Consider the following 27,627-nt stretch of genomic DNA (forward strand, 5'->3'; position numbering starts at 1 on the left):
AGCTCATAGCATGAAAAAATATTCTTTAATGCCTAGTGTTTTGGAATTCTAATCTTGTGGGAGTATAGGAGACTAGGAGAGAAACTATATGTCCCGACTGAGCTATGGGTACCTGGCTATTGTGATGAAATTTTGTATGCAGCTGCCACATTTCTTCTCTGAACCAATCTTGCAGACAGCTTGCAGTGGTCAGAGGGAAATGGCATGTAACAGATGACTCCCAAACTACGCCCACCAGCCCCAACCCCTCCACACAGAAACTGGTACAATGATCGTACACATGCCACACACATGAAAATACTGAGGATCCATTCCAGATCCTTCACAAAAGTTAGATTGTTGCTGTTGTTGTTGAGGAAAAAGTGCTTTTGGAGTGTGTTATTCCAGAATATGAGCTGAATAATGATGACACTGTGCGGCTGAATGGCAAATAAATAAATAAATAATCCAGAAAGAAACCCCCAGCAAATAGACCACTATAAATAGTGATCTCAAAAGACCCTAAATTATAGCCCTTTTCAGCTTACTTCTGTGGGGAAATTAGCACACAATGGTGGAAGTTGCATCATCATGATCACCATCAATATTTAAGTTTCTTTGTGGTGGCAGACCCCACCCTACATATGTTCTTTTCAGCTTCTGAAACTACTTCCAGCATGTAAGCAGTAAGAACATTTCAGAGGCTGAAGCAACTGTATGTATGTCAGGGATAGAAACAACCATTACAGTGCCCCTCCCATGCAGAAGAATACCTGAAAAGGACTTTTGACTTTGTTGAACGTAAAGTTGAGTTGGGCATATTAAATGTCTTCTAAGTATGGAATTCTAATATTGCAAATACTTAGAAAAGTTTATTTAGGGTGGAAATCCAACCCACCAGAACTTGATTATTTCCCCCTCCTTCACAATCTTTGAACAAAGGCTTGCTATGTTTATTAATTGGTTTTCAAATTTGGGTTGTTGTGCTAAACATGCAGTCTTTTTTCATTATTGTGCCATTTAAACCAGCCATCCATTTTCTATTCAAAATATGCAGTGATTGGTGCTTCACTGCTAAGACTCTACGCTCTTTATTATTCCACGAGGATCCTGAAATATTTCTGTCCTAAACAGCTATGAGCAGGCAAACAAAAAGATTAGCAATCATGGCTAAATATTACATTTCCCAGAAGTCGTGGACACTGCATTCGGTGACAAGGGAGACATAGTTATTGCATTATTAAATGGCATCAGAGCATTGGGATGTATTAAGCTTTGATTGCTCTAATGCAGCAGAGTACTGGAAAGATCTTTTTATCTCATTGATTTATAAAATTATAATTCTGAACACTCTAATAGTTGTCATGTTTGGGGACAAAATGTTCAGTCTGAAAAACTATAGTTACAACAGAACAACCAGAAGGGATTCACATCTCTGTGAACAAATTAGCTTTTCAATAGGATTTTAGATCCCATATACCAAGAGGATAATAGTAATGTTCCAAATTGCCAAAATATTTTAGACTTTCTTCACTCATTTGAAAGTCCTTTGATATTACCCATTGCCATGAAGAATATACGTACACATCCCAAAGTGCCTAAATAATTCAGATATCACCTGTGACAGAATCTCAGCTGCTTTTTTTTTTTAATGCTCTTAGTCAAAGATACAAAACTCAAAAATCCCAAATGAACTCTCAAATAAAGCCAACTGCTTATTCTAGGGGTTGGCAAGGTTTACCGGCCATGGGCCAGATCACTCCCATGGAGATTGTCTGTGGGCTGGACTGGCACAGCGCGATGCCAGAAAAAACTTCTGTGCATGCTCAGATGCCGAAAATCGCGCCTGCGCAGAAGCAATTTTCAGCATGTGGACAAGCGCAGGTATCTGCACGTGTGCAGACATGATTTCTGGCACCACTCGACGAGTCCCCGCTGTGCTGGGAGACTCACCGAGCGGGCAGCTCGGTTCGGGGGTGGCTCGTGGGCCGGTAAAACGGTCTTTGTGGGCCACATCCGACCCATGGGCCACATGTTGCCAACCCCTGGCTTATTCTGTGAACTATAGTACAAACAAAGAAGTGTATAGGATGAAATTGAAGGGCTGGTGGCTATGTATGTACAATATGTACAATATAACAGCCAGGGAGCTTCTAGCCAGCATGGAATGTGAAAGGCCATTGAGAATTCACAGCATGAGCTGGATCCACACACAAACACACCCCACTTTCACTTGCAGACAGTACTAGATACTGTACTAGATAGATACTGTACTAGATACTGTACTAGATAGATACAGAAGCATGGTGATTCTGCCACACTAGCGAGGGTTCTTGTCTGAACAAAAGTAGAACTTGAGCAAAGCAATGCAAACTATAGGAAGCCAGCATAATTTATGCCAGGATAAATCATGCCAGCACAGTGGTGCCTCGCAAGACGAAAAGAATCCGTTCTGCGATTCTCTTCGTCTAGCGGTTTTTTCGCCTTGCGAAGCAAGCCCATTGACGGCTTAGCGGATTAGCGCTATTAGTGGCTTAGCGGCTTTTAGCGGCTTAGCGGATCAGCTGATAAGCGGCTTAGCGGCTTAGAAAAAGGGGGGGGGAGGAAAAAAAAGTCAGAAAAATTCGCAAGACATTTCGTCTTGTGAAGCAAGCCCATAGGGAAATTCGTTTTGCGAAGCGCCTCCAAAACGGAAAACCCTTTCGTCTAGCGGGTTTTCCATCTTGCGAGGCGTTCGTCTTGCGGGGCACCACTGTATAATTTATTCCTATTCCAAACTCCTCGGAGGGCGTGGGGAGAAACTAAGATGGAATACCCCTCCCAAACTCTGTCCACTATACATGACTATAGCTAACTGAAGTGTAGGTGGGTTCACACGAAGCAAGGCACAGGGATAACAGCAAGAACCTTTATTGAATTAACAGAACTAGATAAAGGGGCAAAGCAGCTTCTTATATACATTTCTGAAGGCCTGGACCACTCCCACTCCCAACATGATTGGCTGTCTAAACTTCCAAGCTGTGAATCATAACTCAGAGTTTAAGGGCCAATGGAGTGGCCGAAATCCTGAAATGTTCTGTGATCGGATATCATGTATCAAATCAGAACACAGGGGCTCAGAATTCTTAGTCCAGACTCAAACTCAGGCAAATACAGACCACTGAATACATAACACTAACCTTTACCCTGTTCTGGAAAATCCACACTATCAAGGAATATTAAAACTACTCCCCAGATCACACTTTTAAGTCAACACTTGCCAAAGTTGTTTTGCTACAGGGTTGTCATAGCAAAGAGACCTGTATTGGGGCCCTAACTCAATTTGTATCTCACTGGGCCAGCTTAGGGTTTAGCAGATCCTTGGACTCCTTTTCTGTTCTCTCTACACTTGCAAAACACCCTGTTTCAGGGCTATATGCTTGCTAACATAGGCAAGTATCCTGCCAGCTTTAGCTTCCACCTGTCCTGCTTTCAGCCTGCAGAGCAGTGACCTCTATGGAAGTGTAGCCTCACTTCTGGCAGATCTAAGCAGAGCTGGAGGAAGGACACCTCACCTCATCCAAACTCCTTCCAGAACAAAGGATCAAGTGTTTGACCAATGCCATAGCTTTGGGATATTTTAAAAAAACACCTGCAATCTATATATTTTTAATGTTATTTTGCTTCCTCGATCTAATGAAGCTGCATAATTTTGATGTCTTCATTTACCAGACAGGCATTCAACCTTAATTCCATTTACATCAGTCATCCTACAAAAAATCCTTGATTTCCCAAGGCTCCTGTATTTTTCGACGAGGTTTATTAAAATTGGAATCCTCACTTAATAGCTTTTTGATGAAATGAGTATGCTACCATCATTGTTTTATAAGCCCATTGACACCTTTAATTGTCTCTAGCTTCAGATTTGTTAGGCTTTGATGGCTTCCTTAAATAATCATGCAACCTGAAAATAAGGAGCATTATGTTCAAAGGGACTTACTCTCAGCTAAAAGTACAACCTTTACCCTTTGCTACAAATGTGTCATTCTTTCCCACACCAAATATTTTCATCAAATATTGAAATTGTAGCAGTACCTATATTAATTTGCCATTTCAGTTCCGGTACTTGTTTTTGAACACAAAGTTATCAAATCATAAATGTTGGGTTATACTTGAGAGTATTAATACTTTGAGAATATATATTAATAATTAGGGTAAGTTTGCTTGGAGATTGGCTGACTAGTCATCAATAGTATCAAACTCCATTATGAGCTGGAAGTGTATCTCATTTATGATTATGTAATGCAATGAGAAGGGATGCGGGTGGCGATGTGGTCTAGACCACCGAGCATAGGGCTTGCCAATCAGAAGGTCGGCGGTTTGAATCCTCGCAACGGGGTGAGCTCCTGTTGTTTGGTCCCACCTCCTGCCCACCTAGCAGTTCAAAATCACGTCAAAGTTCAAGTAGATAAATAGGTACCACTCTGGTGGGAAGGTAAACGGCATTTCCATGTGCTGGTCTGGTTCTCCAGAAGCAGCTTAGTCATGCTGGCCACATGACCCGGACAAACGCTGGCTCCCTCGGCCTATAGAGCCAGATGAGTGTGCAACCCTAGAGTCGTCCATGACTGGACCTAACGGTCAGGGGTACCTTTACCTTTAATGCAATGAGAAATGGATTTCTGGAGCAAGGGAGCTAGTCTCTCAGGTAGCAGGGCTGTGAAAGATCTCTGCCTGAGACCTCAGAAACTTACTTATTGTCAGACCATACTAACTGTGGATGCTGGCCCATCAACCTCAGTCAGCCCCCACCAGCCTGACTTCTTCCTTACAACCAGTGCAGGGGATGACACTGCCTGTAAGATTATTCTTCTTCAATATAATTGTAGAACACCGGGGGGGGGGACAAACCTAAAATAGTTTCCTTTGCCTGTCATTGGCTCTGGCTCCACTTCCTGTGGTCTCCCTGCCCTTCCATTGGGTACCAGCCAACACTGAATTCTGGGTTTGATAGACCAATGGTCCAATCTGCTATATATTTTGTAAAATTGTTTGCTTGCTGTGTGTTTGGACACCTCTTAAGGTATCTTAGCCTAAGTTTGCATGATGGTACCTGACACTGGGCAAGTTCTCATCTTACATTTGCATACAATTGAATCAAGATGATGGACTAGACCTCTGAAAACTGCACTGATACTAACTGGTGATTTCAAAACTGCACTGAGTTTTTGTTTTCTCAGAATTGTCAAGCAATGCTGGCCTGCTAGTTCATCATAAAGCAACTTCATTTGTTCATAAAATAACTACTGCAGAAGTTCAGACTAGGTCAACTTCTATTTCTATAATACAGCACTGAAACAGATGTTATTGGCTTACAAATTATTATATGACACTAAGGCTGCAATTCTATTCTCACTTAAAAATAAGGAAGTGTGCATCTGTCCACTTCAATTTATCTCAGTTTCTCATTTCCCCAGTCTTAAGTTCTATCCCCCAAATCAGTTTGCGATTTTTTTACTCAAGGCCTTATGAAAATTAATCTGCATTTTAATACAAATCTCCTAATAAACCCATTCATCTACAATTTTGCTGAATATACCCAATATTGCAAAGCAGACTCCCATAATTTTAATGCATTTTAAATGTTATTTTCACTAATATGTGCACTTTACCCTAGGGTATACATTTTTTTTTTCTTACACATTACATGGCTGGAGAACTGCACTGCAAAATTTGGAGAAGTGTGAATTTTGAAGGATGGCTGTCTATCAATTCAACTTATTTTAGAAAGTGAGAATTAGGTAGTTTTGCCTTTAAATGCAAACTCCTTTAATTTCTCCACTATTCAGACATGGGAATAAATTCCATGGAACTGAATAGGAGTTACTTCTGTGTAAACATGCTCAGTATAAATTGCACTTTTAACTGTGAATCAGGACATGTATTTATGCCTCTACTTTTTCTTTCTTCCTTCGGGGCTTACTGCTAAAGATAAGGGACCATGTGATTCATTCAACAGAATCTGCAGTTTCCCATGGTCACACTTTAGTGCACAAAACTGCATGTTCTGTCCAGGCCAGCAAATAGGAACACCCATGCAATAGAAGGAAATTTAGGAGCAATGTTCATATTCAAATTGGCTGCCTCTGTCCCGATTTCCTCCTTTGGATAGAAAAGCAGTGTGAGGTTACCTAGAGGTTAATGAGCCTCCTATTTGGATGAGATAAAAGTTACATAACTCATACAATAAAGACTCATGTTTTATGCTCCAGTTGTCACTTACTCAGTAATCAATTCCCTAATGTGATGACCAAAAGCCAAGCCATCGCACTAGAAAGCTGAGTTTCGGTAATCTCTCCAATGACTTTTTTTTTAACCTCTAAATTTGCCAAGGCCTCTTTCACTACATTTCTAACCAAGAGGATTTTTAACTGGTAAGTGACCTTTTAAAAAGCCAACTCTAATATGCATAGCATTAATTCTGATGCAATTATAGGTTGACACTATAACATGGAGGAAGACTTTGATTACCCTGATGATTCAATATAAGAGGCTCAGTGAACTTTGCTTTGGACTCATGATATTCAGTTGATACCTTTAGCAGGCAATCAGCACTTCCTGCGAATCAAAGAGAAGCCATACGAACAGCAGGTTAGGTACTTCATACTTTCAGCACACGGTACACTGGGAATTGTTGTCAAATTACAGAATTCTGCTGTGCAGAAACAGAATGGAATTATGACAAAAACGTCTCAATGGGACATGTCATACTTTCCATATGACTTCACCAAATTTGCTGGAGGGGATTCATCGCAGGGAATTCTATCTACCAATGGCCTAAGGGGACTTGCACAAATAAGCAGTCTTTAGCTTCTGGCAGCTTTTGGAGACTGTCAGCAAAATATTTATTTTATTTATTGTTAAATGACATGCTTTTATTTTAAAACATGAACACGAGAAGAACCTGCTGGATCAGCCCAGTGGTCCATCTAGTTCAGCATCCTGTTGTCACAGTGGCCACCAGATGTCTATGGAAAGCCCACAAACAGGACTTGAGTGGAATGGCACTTCCTCTCTCACTGCCTCTATCAACTGGTATTCAGAAGCATAATCAGTATTCAGAAGCATACGGCCTCCAACGGTGGAGGAAATCCAGGGCTGGCCCATCAACCAAGGTGAGGCGACTGCCTCAGGTGGCAGAATCCACCAGGGCAGCAGATCCCAATGTCTATATTTGTTCCCTCCTTGTTCCTGATGTAGATTTTTTTTTCCCTCATGCATTCTCCTTGGTGGGGAAAGGGACACCATTTTGGGGTTTCTAAACCATTTCTTACCAAATTTACCAAGGGCAACAGTGTAGAAGTTGGCTTAGAACTGTAAATGAACATCTATAACTAAAATACTCTATTTTGATAATGGTCGGGTCTTTTTTCATTTTAAAACAGGCATAAGACATCCCACGCCACAACTAACATCCTGCATACTCTTCACCTAATTTCAGTGCAAACTATGTATTTTATTTGTAATTTGTACTTGTTGAAAAGTCAGATTTAGGTATCCCAGTAGGAATGGGAATGGATTGTGTTTCTATGCTATGTAGTTTAAAATTTATAGACTAAAACCAGTGCTTTCAATTTTGCCTAAAGTGTAATAAGAAGCTAGTTCAAGAGAGGTCATAAGTATACTTAAATATTTGGCACTTTTAAAAGGGAAAGGGTTGCTAAATCCACGAGATAAAATTTTTTGGGGGTGGGATTCACCTAATGAGCCCCATAAGTCGAATCTCTGTGCAAGGACGTGTACAACGGAGCTTTCTCCCCTCTCCTCTCCACATGTGCCCCCCCCCCCATATTGGCTGTAGGAGGGTCAGGAGAACCCTCAGAACAGCACACAGGCTGAGAAGCAGAAGAGACAAAGCTTGCACATACAGAATGTTGAATTCCACCCTTTAAATGTTAGTCCATAAGCCCTCCTGAATGGGAACCAATGTTTATATTAGGGATGGAGAAATCTGTGGTCCTCCAGATGTTGTTAGACTACAACTCATGCCATCCCTGATCATTAGCCAACAACATCTGAAGGGAGATAAGTTCTCCCTCCCTAGTCCTGCCTCCCGTCTCCTACAATGGACAAGCAAATGTGTTGGGGGAACCAACAATTAGGAAGTGAAAACAACAGCCATCTGCTATTGCTGCTCCTCTACAACTGATTTCAGTGGCATCCTAAATGAAAGGTCCCATATAGCTGTTCTGTTTGTCATTTTTAGTCATCATGGTCTACCACAGTATTTTATTGGATGGCATCAAACTATCCACGTTCACTTGCATAGACTATTGCTTTCTCCTTTTGAACTGTGCTACAGTTTTTAGAGTGCCAAGTTTGAATCCCTCTCAGAATAATTGTAATTCAGTTGCTGGTACGATCCTGATCTTGACAAATATCACAGAAGGAATTGTGTGGATTAATGAGCTCATATAGATATCGCCAGAACTCAGAATCATTTATTACTTTGAAGACATTCATGACTTTTTTGGTAATGGGACTGATTAAAAACAGTAGAAGTGTCCTGAACGTAATAATTCTCTCTTTCAATGTATGTAGGAAATTTTTCAAAGGGGAAAGTCCAAGAACAGCTGGTTTTAGTAATATGATCTAAGGGATAGCATGATCTCTGAACCTGTGTTGAATTATGTTTAAAATAAAAACGATGCTTTACCTAACAATTTGTCAATTTACTGTAGGAAAAGAAAATGCATCTGTGCTTCTGATCATAGATCTGAACATAGTTCAGTCTACACAAACACATCACACATGCATGATGCTGTATGGTCTCAATTTATATCATTTATTAACAATGGCACAGTAATCTCCCTTCTGTCCCATTTACAGCAGCCACTACAGAGAAAGTATCTTAACACTTTATGGTGACTCATACCCTGTGGCTCTAAGGTTAATTTGTAATGTAAAAGATTTTCCAGGTCTTTTTGATGCCAGGTGGATGACTGCATGCAAAACGTAACCTCTGCACATGCATTTGTTCTGGACAATAACGCTTTATGCTTTTAATTATTTTTTTCAATAAATTTGTAAAAGAATAATACATGCATACAGAGATCTCTAGGTATTTTTGAGGGGGCATAGAAGGGTGATAGAAATACTTTCCTTTTTTCAATGAAGGGCAGGAGGCAGAAGCACTTCTTTCAGGGAACCTGTGACTCAGATGTGCTGATTCAATGTGTCAAAGGTATGATCTGAGCAATATCATTGGGTGAATACCATCACAGAACAAGCAGGTGGTGTTCTGTAGCACCAGCCCTATTTACTCATTTTCCTCCTTTCTTGTGTGATTACTGCTGCATGAAGGGGAGAGCAAAGGCAAGTCTGTTGGTCTGCCCCACCCTGCACCTCTCCATTGCTGTGCTTGCCACCTGTCAAGTGTTGGGGAAGTGCAGTGGAAAGCATGCTCGAGTAGAGACTGTGTCTTTCCAATCCACAATTCCAAGCTCTTCAGCCACATTTATGAAGGTGTGGTATAAGGAAGTTCAGCATCTAAATCAGGCTTCCTCAACCTCAGTCCTCTAGATGTTTTTGGCCTACAACTCCCATGATTCCTAGCTAGCAGGACCAGTGGTCAGGGATGATGGGAATTGTAGTCTCAAAACATCTGTAGGGCCGAGGTTGAGGAAGCATGATCTAAATCACACACCAGGGCGTAATGCAGACTGCTCCAAGCAGAGTGGAGAGTGACCTATGACGTGATGTCGACAAACTTCTCCGCACTTTCCAAGCTAGCCTGGTGTGGTGGAAGATATTGTCCCAGTGGTAGCATTGGGATGAGATTAAACTGTCATGCTGGTTGACTTCTGTACCTGTAATGCAGAGTGAGGGAGATCTTGTCACTTACTTTAGGTAGCAAAATATCTTGGGCTGGCCATGACTTTAATGGGTAGTCCTCAATGCTAGTCCTGTTCAGTAAAACCACTGAAGCTAATTGATACGACTAACTTAGCTTTATCACCTCTGATGTGTCTATTCTGGGTAGAACTTAGCTGACTACCATGCAATGTGTTTCTGCATTTGGAGGTTTTAGAGGCTAGCAGCAGAACCACAACTAAGTCTTGAGATATGGCATTATTTCCATCTACCATTTTCCTTTTTATATCCACAACACAAACACCGCACGTCATACAGAACGTGATTCCGAGGAGTCTGGATGTACATACCAGCATATGTTACAGAGTCACAAATGGCTCCAGAAAATTTACAAGCATCTTTCCACTTGTGTGTTATGATGCGTGTGAGATTACTTTATCCAGGCAGATGAGTTTTGGGATTCTGGTCTTTTCTTCTATAAAAGATTAAACTTGTAGAGAGTACATATAATATGTAGTTTCTTGTATTTATGTTCATTTGCCATATATATAGTCTGGAGCACCTTTCATGGATGGCAGCTCTTTTTTGTATGGAAGAATGTGCGCTGGTTAATTAGATTTCACTGTAACTAAGCACCAATGACCCATGTAGCTCAGAAACTGTATCTCAGAAGGAATGCTTGCAACAGAGTGTACCATGAAAAAAAAAGTTATATTTCATTTTAAGCACAAGTCATTATCTAAGGGGAATAATTACACACTCCTTTTATTGCATCTGTGGAGTCCCCTGAACTTTTAAGATGTTAGTTGAAGTCCAGATAATCCCCCACAGAACCAAATTAAGCATCATTTTATCTGCCTATGAGATTTACCTCACTTCCATTATATTATTTGCAGACAAAAAAGCAGAAGTACAAATGGGCTAAGTGCCCTGAAAAACACAAACTTGGTTTATACAGACATGAGGATATTGGACTAACTCACAATTGGTTTGGATTACTTTGAACTCCTAGATTTTTATAGATTTACAGATTTTTGCTCTCTGAAAATCTCTCAGCTTCTCAGTAAAACTGGGACTGCTTTCAGGAACAGAGATTTTTAGCCAATAAGCTTGATATCTCTTTCACATAAAAAAAAAAAAAATATGAACTTTGGATAAGGGAAACAATTACCCCTCAGTACTGTTTCTTTAAAGATGATCTGTTCTTCACCTTTCCTGGTTCAGCCTTCTTCTGTGATGAATGAAACAGCAAGTTATATCTGACAGAGAAACCAAACAGGCACTACTCAGGAATCGTACTGTTGTTCTCTTCAAACATTCTCCCATTTTTATATATCCCTGATATTAGTCATGCTTCAAGTAGACCCATTGAAACCAACAGATTTAAGTAACTCAAGTTCATTGATTTCAATGGGTCTACTCTGATTTAGTTGGCTATCACCCAAAGTGTGCCAAAGTAGAATTTGTGCAACGGTCAGTAACCGTATGGTGTGATGGGGACAGAGCTGCCCTTCTGACACCTGTTTGCTACAGGAGGGCAGGGCAGTGGTGAAGTTAAGGCTGAGTGGACATCCATGCAACTCCAACCTATTTGTCTGCCTTGAATGGTTTCTGATTGTGATAGAAGGACAGAGCTGTGCTTGTCATGTGCCTTGCCTTGCATGTCCTAAGCTAGTCTGTTGCCCCCAGAGATAGTGGAAGGTGCAGTCACACTGATAGTGTTGCCAGAACATGGGAAGTATTGTCAGCAGACTGGCTAGCAGCTGTTCTGTAGGGTTTCAAACAAGGAACATTCCCAGTCCTGTCTGGAGATGCCAGGGACTGAACCCGGAAGATTTTGCATGCAAAGCAGGTACACCGCTGTTGAGCTGTGTTCCTTCTCCCTAATGAAGTGATCTATAAATTATCAAAATAAAATAAATCAAATCATTGCTGAGTGCAGATTTTCTCAAGGTGTGATTCTGAGCAGAAATTGGTTGAGGCAAACCATAACACAGATGAACTGACCCTCCGTTATTATTAAATCATTCTCATCTGGCAATACCATAGGAAATTATTTGAAATTCACATCACATAACAATACAGCATGGTGTGTGTGGGTGTGTGGGTGTGATGAGAGCAGTTTTATTTGGCATTCAGTACAGTTGTTAGAATTTGACAAGAGAACTATCTGTACTGTCACATCCACAGTTGTAAGCCTTTGCATTCATTTGTCATTTTGCAAATGAACAATGATGTGTGTCTTTTTTATGCAAACTCCAATAAAGCAGCCTGGTCATGCTAAATGCACCTAGGATACCAATAATCTTTCATGTCAAAGCATGACTTCTCTCCTTTATTATATTATTATTATTTTAAGATTTAAAGGAGTGCAACTGCATTCTCAGCAAAAGCTATAACAAATGTCATAAATGTGAACAATTAGTAAGCCAAATAAGACATTCTTTTGCTGCTGTAATTGTAGAGGCCACTGCAATGCTTTTCTGGCTTGCACTAAGCTCAGGAGCAGGCATGACAGCTGTTATCTTGCCTGACATCCAGAGGTTCAGGATCAGGCTCTTGAGCTGGCAGATCTAATAGACTTACATCTTTGGATGAAGGGGCAGAAACAATTTGCCGCTTGTGTTGACTAAGAGATTGCACTGGGGCCTTCAATGAACTACACTGTAATTACTAATGAATCCTACTTTTCGTACTGTCAGGCTAGCAGAATGAAACTTGGTTTTAAGCATAGGAAAAATAAAGACGATTCAAAATGCTGTCTTTTACTTTAAAAAAAATCATAGGGAAAGTACAGTGAGTTTTATATTCTGCGTTCAGATGATGTTGGGAATCTACAGTGAGATACCATGTAGCGGAAGATGCCCCCTGTTCCAGTCACCACACAGAGGCAGCTTAAGGTCCAAAATACTTTACTGCTGTGGCAGATTAGGCTTCAGTAATATAGTTCCTGATGTTGATATATATGCAGCTTGTTGGCTTTGAGGATATAGGTACAGATATGTACAAGTCCAAAGTATTTCTGTTGCTCCAGCATTTCCAAGCTGTAACTCAGACTCAGACTCAGACTCATGGACAGCACTCACTGACCAACTAATGACACTGGACCATTGCCATAGCAACTGGCTTGGCTGACCTTGCACCTCTTGGCTTTATCCCATACATGTGGTGATTTGTTGTATGAAAGGAATTAACCCTTTCCTCCATGTCCAGTTCCTTCAACAGAGACTAGATCAGAGGCTGGCCAAATCTTTGAATATAGCAATGCTATCGTACTCAGGTGGAATGCCGCTCCTCACATAGCTTTTTTAAAATCCTGCATGGACACCATATGAATGCGTGTACTGCCAGGTGTGATGCTTGCTTCAGTGAAATTAGATGCCAAGATACTGCTGTGTTTGAATCAGAGGTGGAGCAAGGTGGGTGCAGTGGGTGCGGTCTGCTCCAGGTGTCATCCCTAAGGGGGGGGTTTACATCACCACACCGCTCCCCAGGATGCTCACCACAGGTGGCACACCCCACCAGGACATGCACCATGGGCGGCGCACCCCCCAGGACGCGCAAACCCAGGACACTTGGCATGGGCGGCACACCCCCGGGACTCCTGGAGTGGGTGATGCACCCCTGGGACGCTCGACCACCCCCACAGGTGGCTAACCCCAGCCCCTGGGTGCATGCCGCTCTAGGTGCCGGAGCAGCTAGCTCCGCCACTGGTTTGAATAAGAGCCATTAAGGCACAAGCAGATAGATGTTGTAAGGCCCTCTCTCTGTGTGTACATCTGTGTGTATACACAGTAGCCTAAATTCTTGAAGTTTACACATTAAAGGTGTGCTGGTGTGAACTGACGAGCCCAGATTCAGAGTTGTGGATTGTCGCCTAATTGCAAACTGAGTACATATTTGATCTAGTCAGTTACCTGAATAAGATCATTCATTATGCACAACAATCAATTCAGAGAAGCCTTTTCTGTTCCAGATGGGCTAGCAAAATGATCCTACCAGATCCCTTTTATATAACTCAATGTGTCTTTTTAGTTGAAAATTTATATCCTGTCCTTAATGTGTATACATAACTCAGGCCAGCATACTACAGTTCAGATCACAACTTTACACTAAAACACCAAGACAAAACAAACATATAAGAGAGGTGCAGAAAATGACAAGAACATCCGCCACATCAAAATATCTGTCTGGCAAGGCAAAAGCCTGCCAGAATAGAAAAGTCTTTACCAGCTGGTGGAAGGTGGCAAGGGAGGGGGTCATTTGAGCTTCATAGGAGAAGCTGTTCCATAGTGTGAATGCAGTCTGCAGGCCAGGTCCCGATATTCACCCCACACACAATAAGAATTGTGTGAGGGAGAGAGTGGAGATGCACTCATTGGTGCCACACCCTTTGCAATGTCCCTATCACTGTCACCTCCATGTGTTGAAGAGGTAATTTCTGCAGCAGGGGATTGGCTGTATTCGTAAAAACCCTCTGTGTGATATAAAACCCGGAATGGGATGGAACGGATAGGGCTAACTAGTGTGCCCTACTCTCCAATTCTTCTTCCTCCTCCTCCCATGATCCAAGTCCTGTTGGGAATGGATGCCTGAACAGATCTATTAGGAAGGTCCTTCCTCTCTCCCCGGCCATGCCTCCACCATGGGTGGGACATAGCAGCGCTTAAGATATCCTGGGATTAAGTTGTTCTAAACCAGCAGTGACAGGGCCTCTGTTGTGCTTCCTACTCATTAAAACAATGTCTTGTACAGTGGTACCTCGGGTTACATATGCTTCAGGTTACATACGCTTCAGGTTACAGACTCTGCTACCCCAGAAATAGTGCTTCAGGTTAAGAACTTTGCTCCAGGATGAGAACAGAAATCATGCTCCAGTGGCGCGGCAGTAGCAAGAGGCCCCATTAGCTAAAGTGGTGCTTCAGGTTAAGAACAGTTTCAGGTTAAGTACGGACCTCCGGAACAAATTAAGTACTTAACCTGAGGTACCACTGTATCTGATGCAGCACTCAGTAAGTGCCCCACCAGTTCAAGGATTTCCACTTTAACAATGGGACATCCCCTATCTCCTTGTATGTCCCCTAAATCTGTTGTGGGTTTCTTGTCTACCCACCAGAGCAGATTTGGGAAACCCATGGGAAGTTGAGATGATGGGGGAAGTCCCATAGTGCAAGCAGAAATCCTTGTTTTGATGGGATGCTGCATTGGATTCAAGCATATACAACCAATGTAATTAATGCTGGTTGCTCCACTGTACTCATTTGATATGTCAACTATCACAATGATATAAATACACAGCCAAATATGTAGTCAGCATAAGCCCTGAAGTTCATGACAAATTCCAACATCATACGCCATTTTTTTAAAACCCAAAGTATCTGTGCAATTCTAGGCCAACAATCAATTCTGCCAACATAAAGAATAATTACATTTTTCTTTGGAGCAGTGGAGAGAAACCTTGCCTGCTCAGCCCGTGATATGTTTTAAAATAAATATTCAAATGTGCACTTTTTGAAACACAAGATTACAGAACTCATATGTGCTTCAAAAGAAGCCTGGCTTTTTCTTGCTTGCTTACTCCTCAGATGAAAGCCTCTATCCTTTATAACTAAGAAAGCTTTATATTTAAAAAGGAAAAAGGAAGAAAGCAAGGGGTTGAGCTGGAGGTGGTTCTTTTGTGTGGAAAGAGAAAAAAAAGAAAACAGGATCCCAGAAAGCGAAAACGAGGTGTTGCATGACTCTTGAATTTTCCATATGTGGGGAGAATAGATTTTGGTGCCTCACACAGAATTCTGTGCTGCAAGCAAAAATTATAAATAGCAAGAAAGGCTTATGGAGTGGCAGCATGCACTTTCTAATTTGAAAGCTTATCATATATTGAATTGATCGAGCAATGCAGAAGGGAGAATTGAAAATGTTTTCCTGCATATAGACTTGTAGTTACTAGGATTCATATGTCATACTGTCTAAGAATATTTTGCTCTATTCTATGTGTTTGGTGAAAAGTTCCATTAATTTAGATTAACCACTCAAAAAGTTGTGTTCATCATATGCAGTTCAGCACACTTGTGTTTAAAATTAAGGACTGTCTAGCCAACCACTACAAATAGTGATTTTAGAATGCAAGCAAGGACTACTTCATTTGCTGAAACTTGGTTGATACAAAAAATAATGCTGACGCTCAAATATGTAGGCTTGCATCCCAAGATGAGTTAACTGAAGAAAGTCCAGGGAAGCCCTGAAAGTCCAGAAACAGGAACACAGGAAGCTGCCTTACACTGAGTCAAAGCATTGGTCCATCTTGCTGCTAACACTGATGGGACATAGGAGCAGTTCTCTGGGGTGTCAGACAGGAGGTTCCCCCAGCCCTATCAGGAGATGCTGGGAATTGAACGTGGGGCCCTCTATGCAAAAGACATACTCTACCACTGAACCACAGGGAGCTTCTTCTACCCACCTCCTCTCAAAAGTCCACTATACCTATCCAACCTTGTTCAGGAGCCCCAACCTTCTAGCAAAGCTATTTGTGGCTCACAGGTAACAGCAGGAAGGACAAGGGGGTGAGACATTTTTCTTCTTCCATCAACTTCACCTGTGCCTCACTTGTGGAGAAGGAAAGGCCTCATACTGTCAAGTTCTCAGTAGGGACAAAATAGTGCATTAATCTTCCCCTCTTGCCCTTATTGTGGGGACAAAAATGAGGTGCTAAGAGACCCCTACTGCCCTCTGAGAACTGCAGGTCTGGGAGGGGAACAGGAGAGGTGGTGGACTCTTCTTCATTGGATATTTTAAAGCAGAGGTTGGGTGATCATCTGTCAACTCTACAATTCTCTGATGCTATGATTCTTTGAACTTTCAACACCCGTAACAAACTACAGTTCCTAGGATACTTTGAGGGGAGCCATAATAATGTTTTAAATGTATGGTGCAGATGTGATCTCAATGACACAAGGATAGTAAACAAATCAGTCATTATTTGATCAACCCATCACTTGTGTGTTGCTTTAAGCTGTTATCCTAAGTATTTTCACAAGGGAATAAGCCCCACTTTTCTTGGTGGGACATTTCTGAGCAAATGTGCTGTAATCCAATCCTGTGGGTGCTTAGTCAGAAATAAATTGATGTGTTCAGGAAGGCACAACAAAGAAAAAACTAGGGGGGAATTAAGTGATTTCAAATGTTTTCTATTGATAGGTACTACAAATCAGGGAAACTATGCATTGTTCTCATTCAGTCTCTCTCCTTCTGCCATTAAACACCTTGGCACAGAGCCTTGAGGTTTATTTGCACCACAGGAGGTGTCTGTTCTTCCATATGCATGGTTCAAAAAGACAGTGATTGTTTAAATAATAAAGCAAATCACCTTTATATTTCTTATGCTAACAAGGCCATCTTACACATCCATAGCATAGGCTCTAAGCACTGCACTAGATCCTGATACTTGTTCGGCTGTGATGACACATAAATACATTCCCGATTGTAATATAAATGGGTGCAATTCAGTCAGAGTTAACAAGCTTTATATGCCATTGATTTTGAGGGTAGATAGTTGGAGTATTATGTTTATCTCTCTCTCTCTCTCATTCTCATTCTCATTGAATGCAGTGGTGCAGCCTTCACCATTGTAGAGAAATCAGAGAATTCCAATGACAACAGAAACAGGAACAGAAATTACCAGTGTTTTCTTAGTCATCCCATGTCCAGGATGGAAATCAATCCAGTAAAAACAATAGGCACTCACTAGTGCTGTTGGTTTTGGCCTGCAAAAGGTATATAATTGATTACTTCTTCCCGCCCTCCATTTGCACTGTATTTCCTTTGCATCAAAGTGAATAGGGTAGAATAACATAATGACAATGTATCTTACTTAATTTGCATACCTGATTACATAAATGACACCCAGTGACATAATTTCACTACAGCAGGCAGCAAGACAAACAACATAGTTTATGGAAGAAGATGAACTGCAGCAGAATGGGGACACTGCTGCATGCACTGACTACAGTGGAATGGAAAGAGACGCCTTCTTAATCCCTACCAACAGATCTCTTGCAAGGGGCACAATGCACAGCAAAAAAGAAAAGAAAAGAACTATTGTATCCTGGAAAAAAGCTTGCATTGCACAGGTCTACCTCAGTCTTGTCTGCCACATTGATGTATTTATTTTATTTATATATTGAACACTTTTTTATGACACCTTTTCATGTAAGATGTCCTCCAAGGCAGCTTACATAAGGAACATCAAATACAACACTACAGCACCAACAAAACACAGTCAATTAAAATGGCAGTGTAAAACATTTCACAATCCAGAAGCACGCTCATTACAAAGCTAGCTCAAACAGTTTTAGCATGGAAAATTCAAAAACAGCAGCAATATAAATAATTAAAGCTCAGAAATATATCCCTGAGATGGGATGGGTTGTTCCATAGACATGGAGGCTACCACTGAAAAGACTCTGTCTCTAGTTCCTGCCAGTTTAATTGGTCTAAAAGTAGGTCCATGAGGCTGGTTTTAAGGCCTAAGCAGGTTCTTAAGGGTGCAGTGAGTTCAAAATAATGAAAATTTTGTTAATCCCATCGTAAAATCAGAAATGTATGCCCTGTTTCTGATTGCCACAAACACTTCAGCATGATCAAAAAAGGCAAGAGATGCAACATTGGGGTCCTTTACATTTTTATAGAATTTTCAAAACAAGCTTATACATTATGTGACATTCAAAGCCAGCTTTAGACAGAGACTTTCTGAGAAGAATATGCTTGTATTTGATTAAAATAATATAACAACAATAGCAACATAGTGGACTGAACGGATCTTATATTAACAGAACCCTAGGATGGTATTTTATATCTCAGAGTAAAGATAGCCAGCATACATACTAATTTATGGATCATTCATAGAAAATCTTTATTCACATATATTGATTGATAGTGTTAGGAGGAGAAATTAATCTGTTCTTAAAAAAGAATACTCCTTAAGGAAGCAGCAACCATAGCTCTTTTATTCACCTGTACTGATTGATTTAGGGAGAGAGGGGATTAACCTCACTTAATTGCCATTCCTTTTCAAAATATATCCATCACTTTGACCAAGACCTGGCAGCACAAGAAGGAGAAACAAGCACAATGTCATCCACATCATTGCCTGCAGACTGCTGGGCAACTTATTATTATTACTAGGGCAACACACTCAGATGGGGGGCATACAAATAATAAAACTGTTGTTGTTGTTTAAATTTGTATACCACCCTTCATCCATAGACCTCAGGGTGGGTCTCAGCATAAAAATACAAGATAAAAAAAACCCAAAATATATCATAAAAACAAGAGCAAAATAAAACAATAACCCACCCTCACAGAAACACATTTAAAAGGGTATTGGCTGTTAATCAGCCAAAGGCCTGGTTAAAGAGGAACATTTTCATCTGGGACCGAAAGGTGTATAATGAAGGTGCCAGGCGAGCCTCCCTGGGAGAGCATTCCACAAATGGGGGGCCACTGCAGAAAAGGCCCATTCTCATGTTGCCACTCTTCAGACCTCTCAAGGAGGAGGTACATGAAGAAGGGTCTCAGAGGACGATTGCAGGGTCCACCAGGTTGGTTCATACAGGGAGATGAGGCCCTTGAGGTATTACAGTCCTGAGCCGTTTAAGACTTTATAGGTCGAAACCAGCACTTGGAATTGGGTCCAGAAACTAACTGGAAACCAGTGCAGTCAGACCAGGATTGGTGTAATGTGCTCAAACCGTCTTGCCTGGTGAGCAACATGGCTGCCAAATTCTGCACCAACTGAAGTTTCCAAACCATCTTCAGAGGCAGCCCTGCGTATAACATGTGGCAGTAATGTAACCTAGAGGTTAGCAGAGCATAGACCATAGTAGTTATCCTATCCCAGTCCAGATAGGTCCACAGCTGAGCCACCAAGTGAAGCTGATGGAAGACCCTCAGTGCCACTGAGACCACCTGAGCCTCAAGTGACAGCAAAGGATCCAGCAGTAATCTCAAGCTACGTACCCACTCCTAGAGAGGGCATGTAATTTGAATGCATGGCTCACTATGCAGCAATCCAGAAGACTACCATATCAAGCATATCTCTACCCTTTGGCAGTACCCAGACACTGGCTTCATTTTTCACATGGACAACCATCAATATTAGTCTCAGCTTTTCTCTTCAATGTGGAACACTTGCTTACATCTCTCTTATCTGAATTATTCATTTACTTAAGCAATTACATCTTGACGTTCTTCGATAAAACAACACCCAAGGAAGCTAACAAATCACAGCCATATTGAAATCAAATTTAACAATACAGTATCCGTCTTTCGGTCCCAGCTCCTGCCCACCTAGCAGTTCGAAAGCACCCCTAAGTGCAAGTAGATAAATAGGTACCGCTTTATAGCGGGAAGGTAAACGGCATTTCCGTGTGCTGCGCTGGTGCTGGCTCGCCAGAGCAGCTTCGTCACCCTGGCCACGTGACCCGGAAGTGTCTCCGGACAGCGCTGGCCCCCGGCCTCTTAAGTGACATGGGTGCACAACCCTAGAGTCGGACATGACTGGCCCGTACGGGCAGGGGTACCTTTACCTTTACTTATCCGCTACTATTTATTTTGCTCACTCCATTTGGTGATAGGCAGGCATTCTTTATGAAAAATGGTACAGTAGTTGCCTTTAAATATCTGGTAAATGCTTAAATGACATTGGAGTCCTCCAGTCCCCAATACTGTTATTTCTTTACTGCAATTATCCTGTCATTAAATGCTTGTTTTTCCAACTGAAATAGAGCTTCAAATCAGAAGGCATAGCATAGTCTTTCAGGTGCCCCTTTAACCATTGGGCTAAATTAAATTTTCCATGGCTAGAGGAGAAAATCCTTCACAAAAGCATAAATTACAGTTAGATGACAACACCCACTGGCTTTACATAGATGCTGGATGGCTAACCAGCTTTACCTGCCACTAAAAACCTTCCTTACTGTACATGGAGCTATTACTGTTTAAATTGCACAGAAAATATTTTATCATAAACAGGATGTTTCAATTTTTGATGTTTAATCCTACTTAATGAAAATGAAGCATTTTCCTTTCCTGCCTACACAGCTTTAAACTGTGAGTCAGTAAGGCTTCCCACACATTATTTGAATTCAAGCTGATTCCCAGATGTGTAAGACAAACCTGTGTGTACCTCTTTGGATGACTGCAGCCTTAGATGGGCACTTTAGTGAATGGCTGATTACAATTAATTGCTAACGCTCCTTTTTCAATACCCTTCCTTTCCAAAATCATATTTTTACCCCCAAGTAAAAACTGTAGTTTTATTCTTCAACAATGAATAAACACTGCCATCTTCTGTCTGTGTTGCTTCAATAAATACTTAACACTGTTCAGGTTTCAAGAGCCCCACATGCTGAGAATATAGACATGCAATCTGTTCCAACCCAAAGCTTTTTGAAGTCATGGTGACATATTCTGAGCACTTATAAGTAGTGAAACACATCTCTGGGCAACTATATATTTAATATACTGCTGTATGATTAATTGCCTGGAGTGTGTATGTGTATACATATACATTCAACTTGAGGAAGTGAAGATTCTGTCTATTTTCTAGACCAGTAAGCTGTTTACCATTTAATGGAGTCATTTTGAGCTGTCTTTGAGCTAAACGGGAACGGTTCTTTTTCTTGCAACAGATTTAGTTGCCTTTTATTTTATAGCAGAAATGAGGACTGTGTGGCCCTCCAGGTGTTAGTCCAATGCCCATCAGCATCAGATAGCATAGCCAATGGTCATGGATTATAGGAGTTGAAGTTCAACATCATCTGGCAGTACACAAGTTTCCCCACCCATGTTCTGTAGCATATTCAGCAGAATGTTCTGGAGAGTTGGGATTAGACACAAGGAAGATAGTGTTTTTTTTAATCTCACTCTTCTTCCTAGGAGCACAGGTTTGTCCTCTCAGTTTTATCCTCACACCTCTGTGTTAGTGAGTTAGATCAGCCAGAAAGAGGTGGGAAGGGAGGAGACCTAAGATTAGTCAATAGTCCGTTAAGAAGCAATAGTTTAATTGAGGTTTTCAAATATATGAAAATGATTTATTTATTTTTATCATGGAAGGTCCCTGATATGCTCATTAACTGATTTTGAGGGAGGTGGGGGGTCAGGTGAAATAACAATGTAACATACAGTACAATAAACCCATAGTAGGACTTCCCATTCACCTGCTCAGTGGTGGACAATTATCATGGAGGGCGATAGCTATAACTGTCATTCAAGGATAACAGACCTTTATGAATGGCTGTGATGTAAGAATATCTGCATGGCCCCAGAGGAGTCCAGATTCAAAAGGCAAATCAGATTCTTAAATAGCTTTAAGTCAGGGATGGGGAAACCTCTGGCCCTCTAGCTGCTGTTGAACTCTAGCTCCTGTTTGTCCCAGCCAACATAGTCAGGGATGGTGGGAATTGTAGTTCACCAACAACTAGAGGGTCACATAACCCCATTTCTGTTATAGGACAGGCACTAAATGGTTGTGGTCAAGAATCTGAACTATTCTCAACTGAATACACAATGCAATTAAAGTATTTGAAATTAACAAGATTTTAGTATTAAAAAACAAACAAACGAGGGGCTAGGGTGCTTATACCATGGTCTCAGAGGTCAGGTAAGCCTAAGGATTTAGGGACAAAACTTGTCATCTGGTTATTTGGATAACTGTTGAAGACCAGGTCGTGCATTAAGGAAGCAACATGATTTCTGCTTGCCCCTCATGCTATTCCAGTAATGTTAAAACAGAAAGATCACAGTGGCCGCCTGCCAGTGTTGTTATGCCCTTACACCATCACAAGAGGTGGGATGATACAAATAAAGGATCAAGATCAGAGCTGTTGAAATTGAAATAATCAAGATAATGGAAGCAGAAAGAAATAAGAACTTTGTACCCTGAAATCCAGCACACAGGAAGTCACCCAAAATTGTTTAATTTGGTATTTGAATAAATGGCTATTTAATTGTATTGTAATTCGGTATTGTGATAATGTGGCTCTTTTGGATCATTGTAATTAAAAATTAATAAAAATTATTATACAAAAAAGAGGTGAGATGATACTGACATATACAGGAACTATGCTAATGAAACAAAGTCAAAGTAGATCAACTGAAATCAGTGGAAACAAACCCATTGATTTCATTGGGTTTGCTCCGTATGACAAATGTTGGATAGCACCCTGTGTTGTTGGTTGTTCCCATGGCACTACATAAATGTCATTATAGTATGAAATGACAGAGAATCAGCAGCCATTACACTCTAATAACATTAGAAGTACCTCTTATGTAATTCATGTTACATAGTTGTTGCCATCCATGTGTCTCAAGGGACTCTGGGAGTGAAGTCTATCTGCTAGAGAATCACAGTGCCTGCTGTGGCTAGAGACTGATAACTCATAACTACTGTCTCCCATGTTGTTTCTGCTGCATTGGCAGCACCAAAGTGACTTCTCCAGGGAACAAGTCTGAGCATTGTGTATGGATGACAAGACTCCACTCTCAACTTCACTGGCATGGTCCAAAGGAAAGCAGAGTAATACATTTGGCACCAGCTTGGCTGCAGGAGTTCCCAGAAGGAAGCATATAAGGCATCATCCAACTGTTTTAGGGACTCCACTCTGGATTTGTATAGAATTCACTTCTTAGCGTTTTATTCTCCCCAATATGTCCTGCAAGGCAGTGGGTATGGATTTGTCCTCAGAGTTCAGTCCTGAAACCTTTCTCACAGATGAGTATAGCTGCAAGGCTGCAGAGTTTGAGGATCAGAATTTTCCTTCTCATAGATAGGCTACCTTCCCATGTTGATGAGTCTCATCTGCCCCTCACTTCCCTTCTTGACCACCTTCTTGACCTTGGGCCCCACTATTGGTCTTGACTGCTCAATCCACCAGAGTCTGGTTTAGCATGCAGGGGAAGTCCCTAAATCACTGCAGGTTTGAGACCCATTGACTACCCATTGACTACCCTCACCTGGTTTAGCCGGTTCCCAGGGTGTGGCCGCTGTGGCATGCTGACAACTTCTAGAACCCACAGATGAGAGCTGAGTGCAAGGTGGGGACCAAAGGTGGACAAACTATCCCCCAAGGAGCACAATGTGTTTCTCACCAGAGGTACACCCCTCCCATATCACCCCACGTATACCCATACTGTAAACAGCAGCAAATATATCATTTTAAAAGGGGCAAAAGGGAACCCCAAACTCTTAATGGCAAAAGTTTCTATCCCTTGTTCTCTTCTCTCTCTTAACAAGACCTAGAGCGTGCTTAACACTTTTGGAAGGCTGGCTATTTGCATGCCTTTGGGGAATGCACGATAAGGGCTAGAGAGTCAATGAGCTGTTTCTGAAAGAGCGGCTTTCACAAACAGGAACATTTTTCTCCCCCTACGCCATATTAAAATAATGATGATTTGCATCTTCACTTCACCATGAAGAACTACTATATGAGCTAATAAGAACCTTCCTCGCTGATAAGTATACCCCTCTTTAAATATTCAGCAGAGTCAACATTTCAATATTTCTCTGTGCCAGGTGGTCATTATAGGATATTAAGCAGCATGATGACATGATGGGGCAATTATAAAATGATAGCTCCCTGCTGCCAATATCCAAAAAGATATATACTTATTTCCCACTTTGAAAGCCTGTGTTCCTTCCCACAGCATGTGTGGCAGGCGGGTTGTCTTTTTCTCTTTGAAATGACACCACCCAACCATAGTTTATTTAGTAGCGTCAAAAGCTGGAAAAAGGATGGGGGCAGCTTGGGCAATATTTCATTAAGGTTGAAAGCTATTATTCAAATTGTTACAAAAATTGGTGCCGATAAAATGAAGTTGAGCCAACTGTCTCCTTGAAAAATGATATCACTCTGTATGCTGCATAATACATTCCAAAAAGGAATATGAAGCCAGCACTATTAAATGGGGTACAGTGGCCTCTGTCAGCTGCATGCCAGACATCCTTTCTTTTCACTGCTGGAAGCATTGAGCAGCCATTCAAGCAACTGTGTTCCTTTTACTTTCTTAAAGAATTATGAAATGTCCTTAAATGGCATCTCTGCACACACTAAAAGGCCCATGTTCAGTATGCTGATATTCAGTAAGGGAGCATTGTTCTCTGCAAAGAGACTGCAGAGGGACTGAAGACTGACAGCTGATCCAGAAAGCACATTTTCACATTCCTCACTGGATGTTGTAGCTCTCAACTAGAGACTTCCGGGGAGGGACAGCTAGATGCCTTGCCCCTGTGATCACTCTGCCAGTCCTAACGCCATTCAGCTGTTTGCTGGGTGAGATGAAAGCTTTCAGAGCTGCACGCCCAGTCTCCAGAAAAGTAATATGGGTGTGCCTTTAGCTTTGTAAGCCATTGCCATGGCCCTTGAGGATATGGAACTGCTCTTCAGCCATGGCTAAGGAGGGAGGGAGAAAATAAGACACTACAACCTTCTATGCTCAAACTAGATCAGCGCATGTCAGCCAGCCTTTGTGCTATGGCAGTGATGCACTTCTGGTGGTCTTAGGTCATGGCTTGGTTTTTTTCTCTCTTTATGTACCTATTTTGTCCTTCCATCTTTTGAACATAATGCTGAAGTATCCCTATATTAACTGGGAGGTCCTGAAAACATGAGCAACTAGAAGCTACAGCAAAATGTTGCCATGTATCTTCACCCCATAACAGGAGTGCTCCTGTTTAGGGTAGCAGCAAGCCAGCCAGCCTGCCAGCCAGCCATGCCATCTTCCAGAATACATGCAAGTTATTAGAGATACCAGCAGGCCCATTCATCCCCAAGTTTTCTATTTTGTCAGTTCATCATGAGCATGTTTCTATCATTTAAAATCATGTCATTCTCTTTTTAAAGATAAATAGTTTGTTCTATACTAATAATTCACTTGCTCATTTATATTCTAGCTGGGGAGGGGTGCGGGAAACTACATTGTTTGGGGCCCTATTGGATAATATGCATAGAAAATCAAATATTAAGTGAAAACAAACCTTCCCCTTGTATCCACCAGGTACACATCCACTCTACTATCCTAGGCAGTACATGCATGAGCATAACATTTGAATATAGTATCATGTGCATAACATTCAACATGCATAGGTTTACATTGCACAAATGAAATCCCAATAAAATGTTCTACAGTGCTGGATTTTAGACCTATATGCCCTGGATTTAAGTACTGGATTTTAGACCTGTATGCCCTGTTATAATGTTACACCTCAATAAGGACATTTTCCTTCTCTGTCATGTGATCAGATAAACATATCTTCTGATCCAGCCCATTGGCATATGCATTTGAAATCAGACTATTTATTTTTCTGGGTCACAATTTGACTCTACATTAACAATCAGATTATTAATATCATAATTATTTTCTGGTGGCTGCAAAAGGGAGAGTACGTCTTGGTGGGTAACGGCAATCTGAGTCAGAGCACTTGAAAGTCAGCTCTGCTAGAGAAAACTGAAAGAAGGAAATTGGACTGTGGTGGAATCTACAAACATAAAATGATTTTGTGAAAATGCTTTTTTAAAAAAATGTTTTGAAAAATATATTAAATTTGCCATAGCTCACCATCGCCATCTAGTGTCACATTTGTAATATTGCACTTTACAACACACTTAAAATGTTTTGTTTGCAGCTGTATAGCAGAGTCCCCTGTTGCTGTTATTATTGTTATAATGAATGTATTGTTTTAGTACTCTGTGACTGTATCTTTGTTGTTTGCTGTTGTAAGATACTCTAAGTATCGCAATAGAAAAGTGGAAGGCAAATATTAAATCTATTTTTAAAAGCTAAAGCTAAAAGTAAGGTAGAAAAGTACAGTTGAGGCAAATAGATATCTAATTACATTCAAGGGAACATTCCTTAAAGACAAAACAAGACACAGTTTCATAAACATTAGCCCAATCCATCTACAGCTAGTCAAGCCTAAATCCCAGTAAAATAATTGCAGTTTAAATTAGTAAATGACTACACTGTTTCATTGATTTCAGTGGGATATTAGCACAACTAACTCTATCTGGCTGCTGGATCAGAGCCAAATTTTCTTGCAATATATTTTTCTATGCTCTCCCTGCTTGGGGAAATTATAGCGTACCATAGCATAAGTAAAAAGCTCACTTGGAGTATTGAACTTGAAATGTTGCAAATAAAAAAATCAGTACATTTGTTAAGGGTTTATTTATCTGTTACAGTTAAGCAGCATGTGGCTTTAATGATACTACACAAAGGCTCCTGCCAGAATGTGGAACACAGTGGGGTCACAAAGGAATGGAGGGGGAACTGTAAATCTAGCATCTAATTCTCTAACACCTTAGAATCTGTGTTGTCATCAGTATCTGCACAAGTCTATGCATTGAAACACTACTCTAGAAGAACAGGGAATCAGTCCTCTGAGTTTTGCCAAGAAGAGCTTTGCCAATGCTTTGCAATGCAATTATGGGGCTGATTTATGCATTACTCGGGATATTCTTTTACAAGTATGGATAGGCCCCAATCTAACAAAGTGATTTACATTCACACAGGCAGAACTTTCTTTTTTTAAAATGAACAGGTTAAGCATTCAGGGATGCTGCTGAAAGAAAAATGGCTCAATAAAACCCAATTTGTGTATTGATCTGGCAAGTACGCATCTCTGGATCCAAGCCATAAACTCCCATCCAAAACCCCAATGTGCATTCAGTAACTCCCACGCTTTTATGGAAGCCTCTGTAAAGTAGGGTTGCCATATTTCAAAAACCCAAAAGTTGTTGTTTT

The sequence above is a fragment of the Podarcis cretensis genome (genome assembly GCF_951804945.1).
Source record: "Podarcis cretensis genome assembly, chromosome: 4".
NCBI lineage: Eukaryota > Metazoa > Chordata > Lepidosauria > Squamata > Lacertidae > Podarcis > Podarcis cretensis.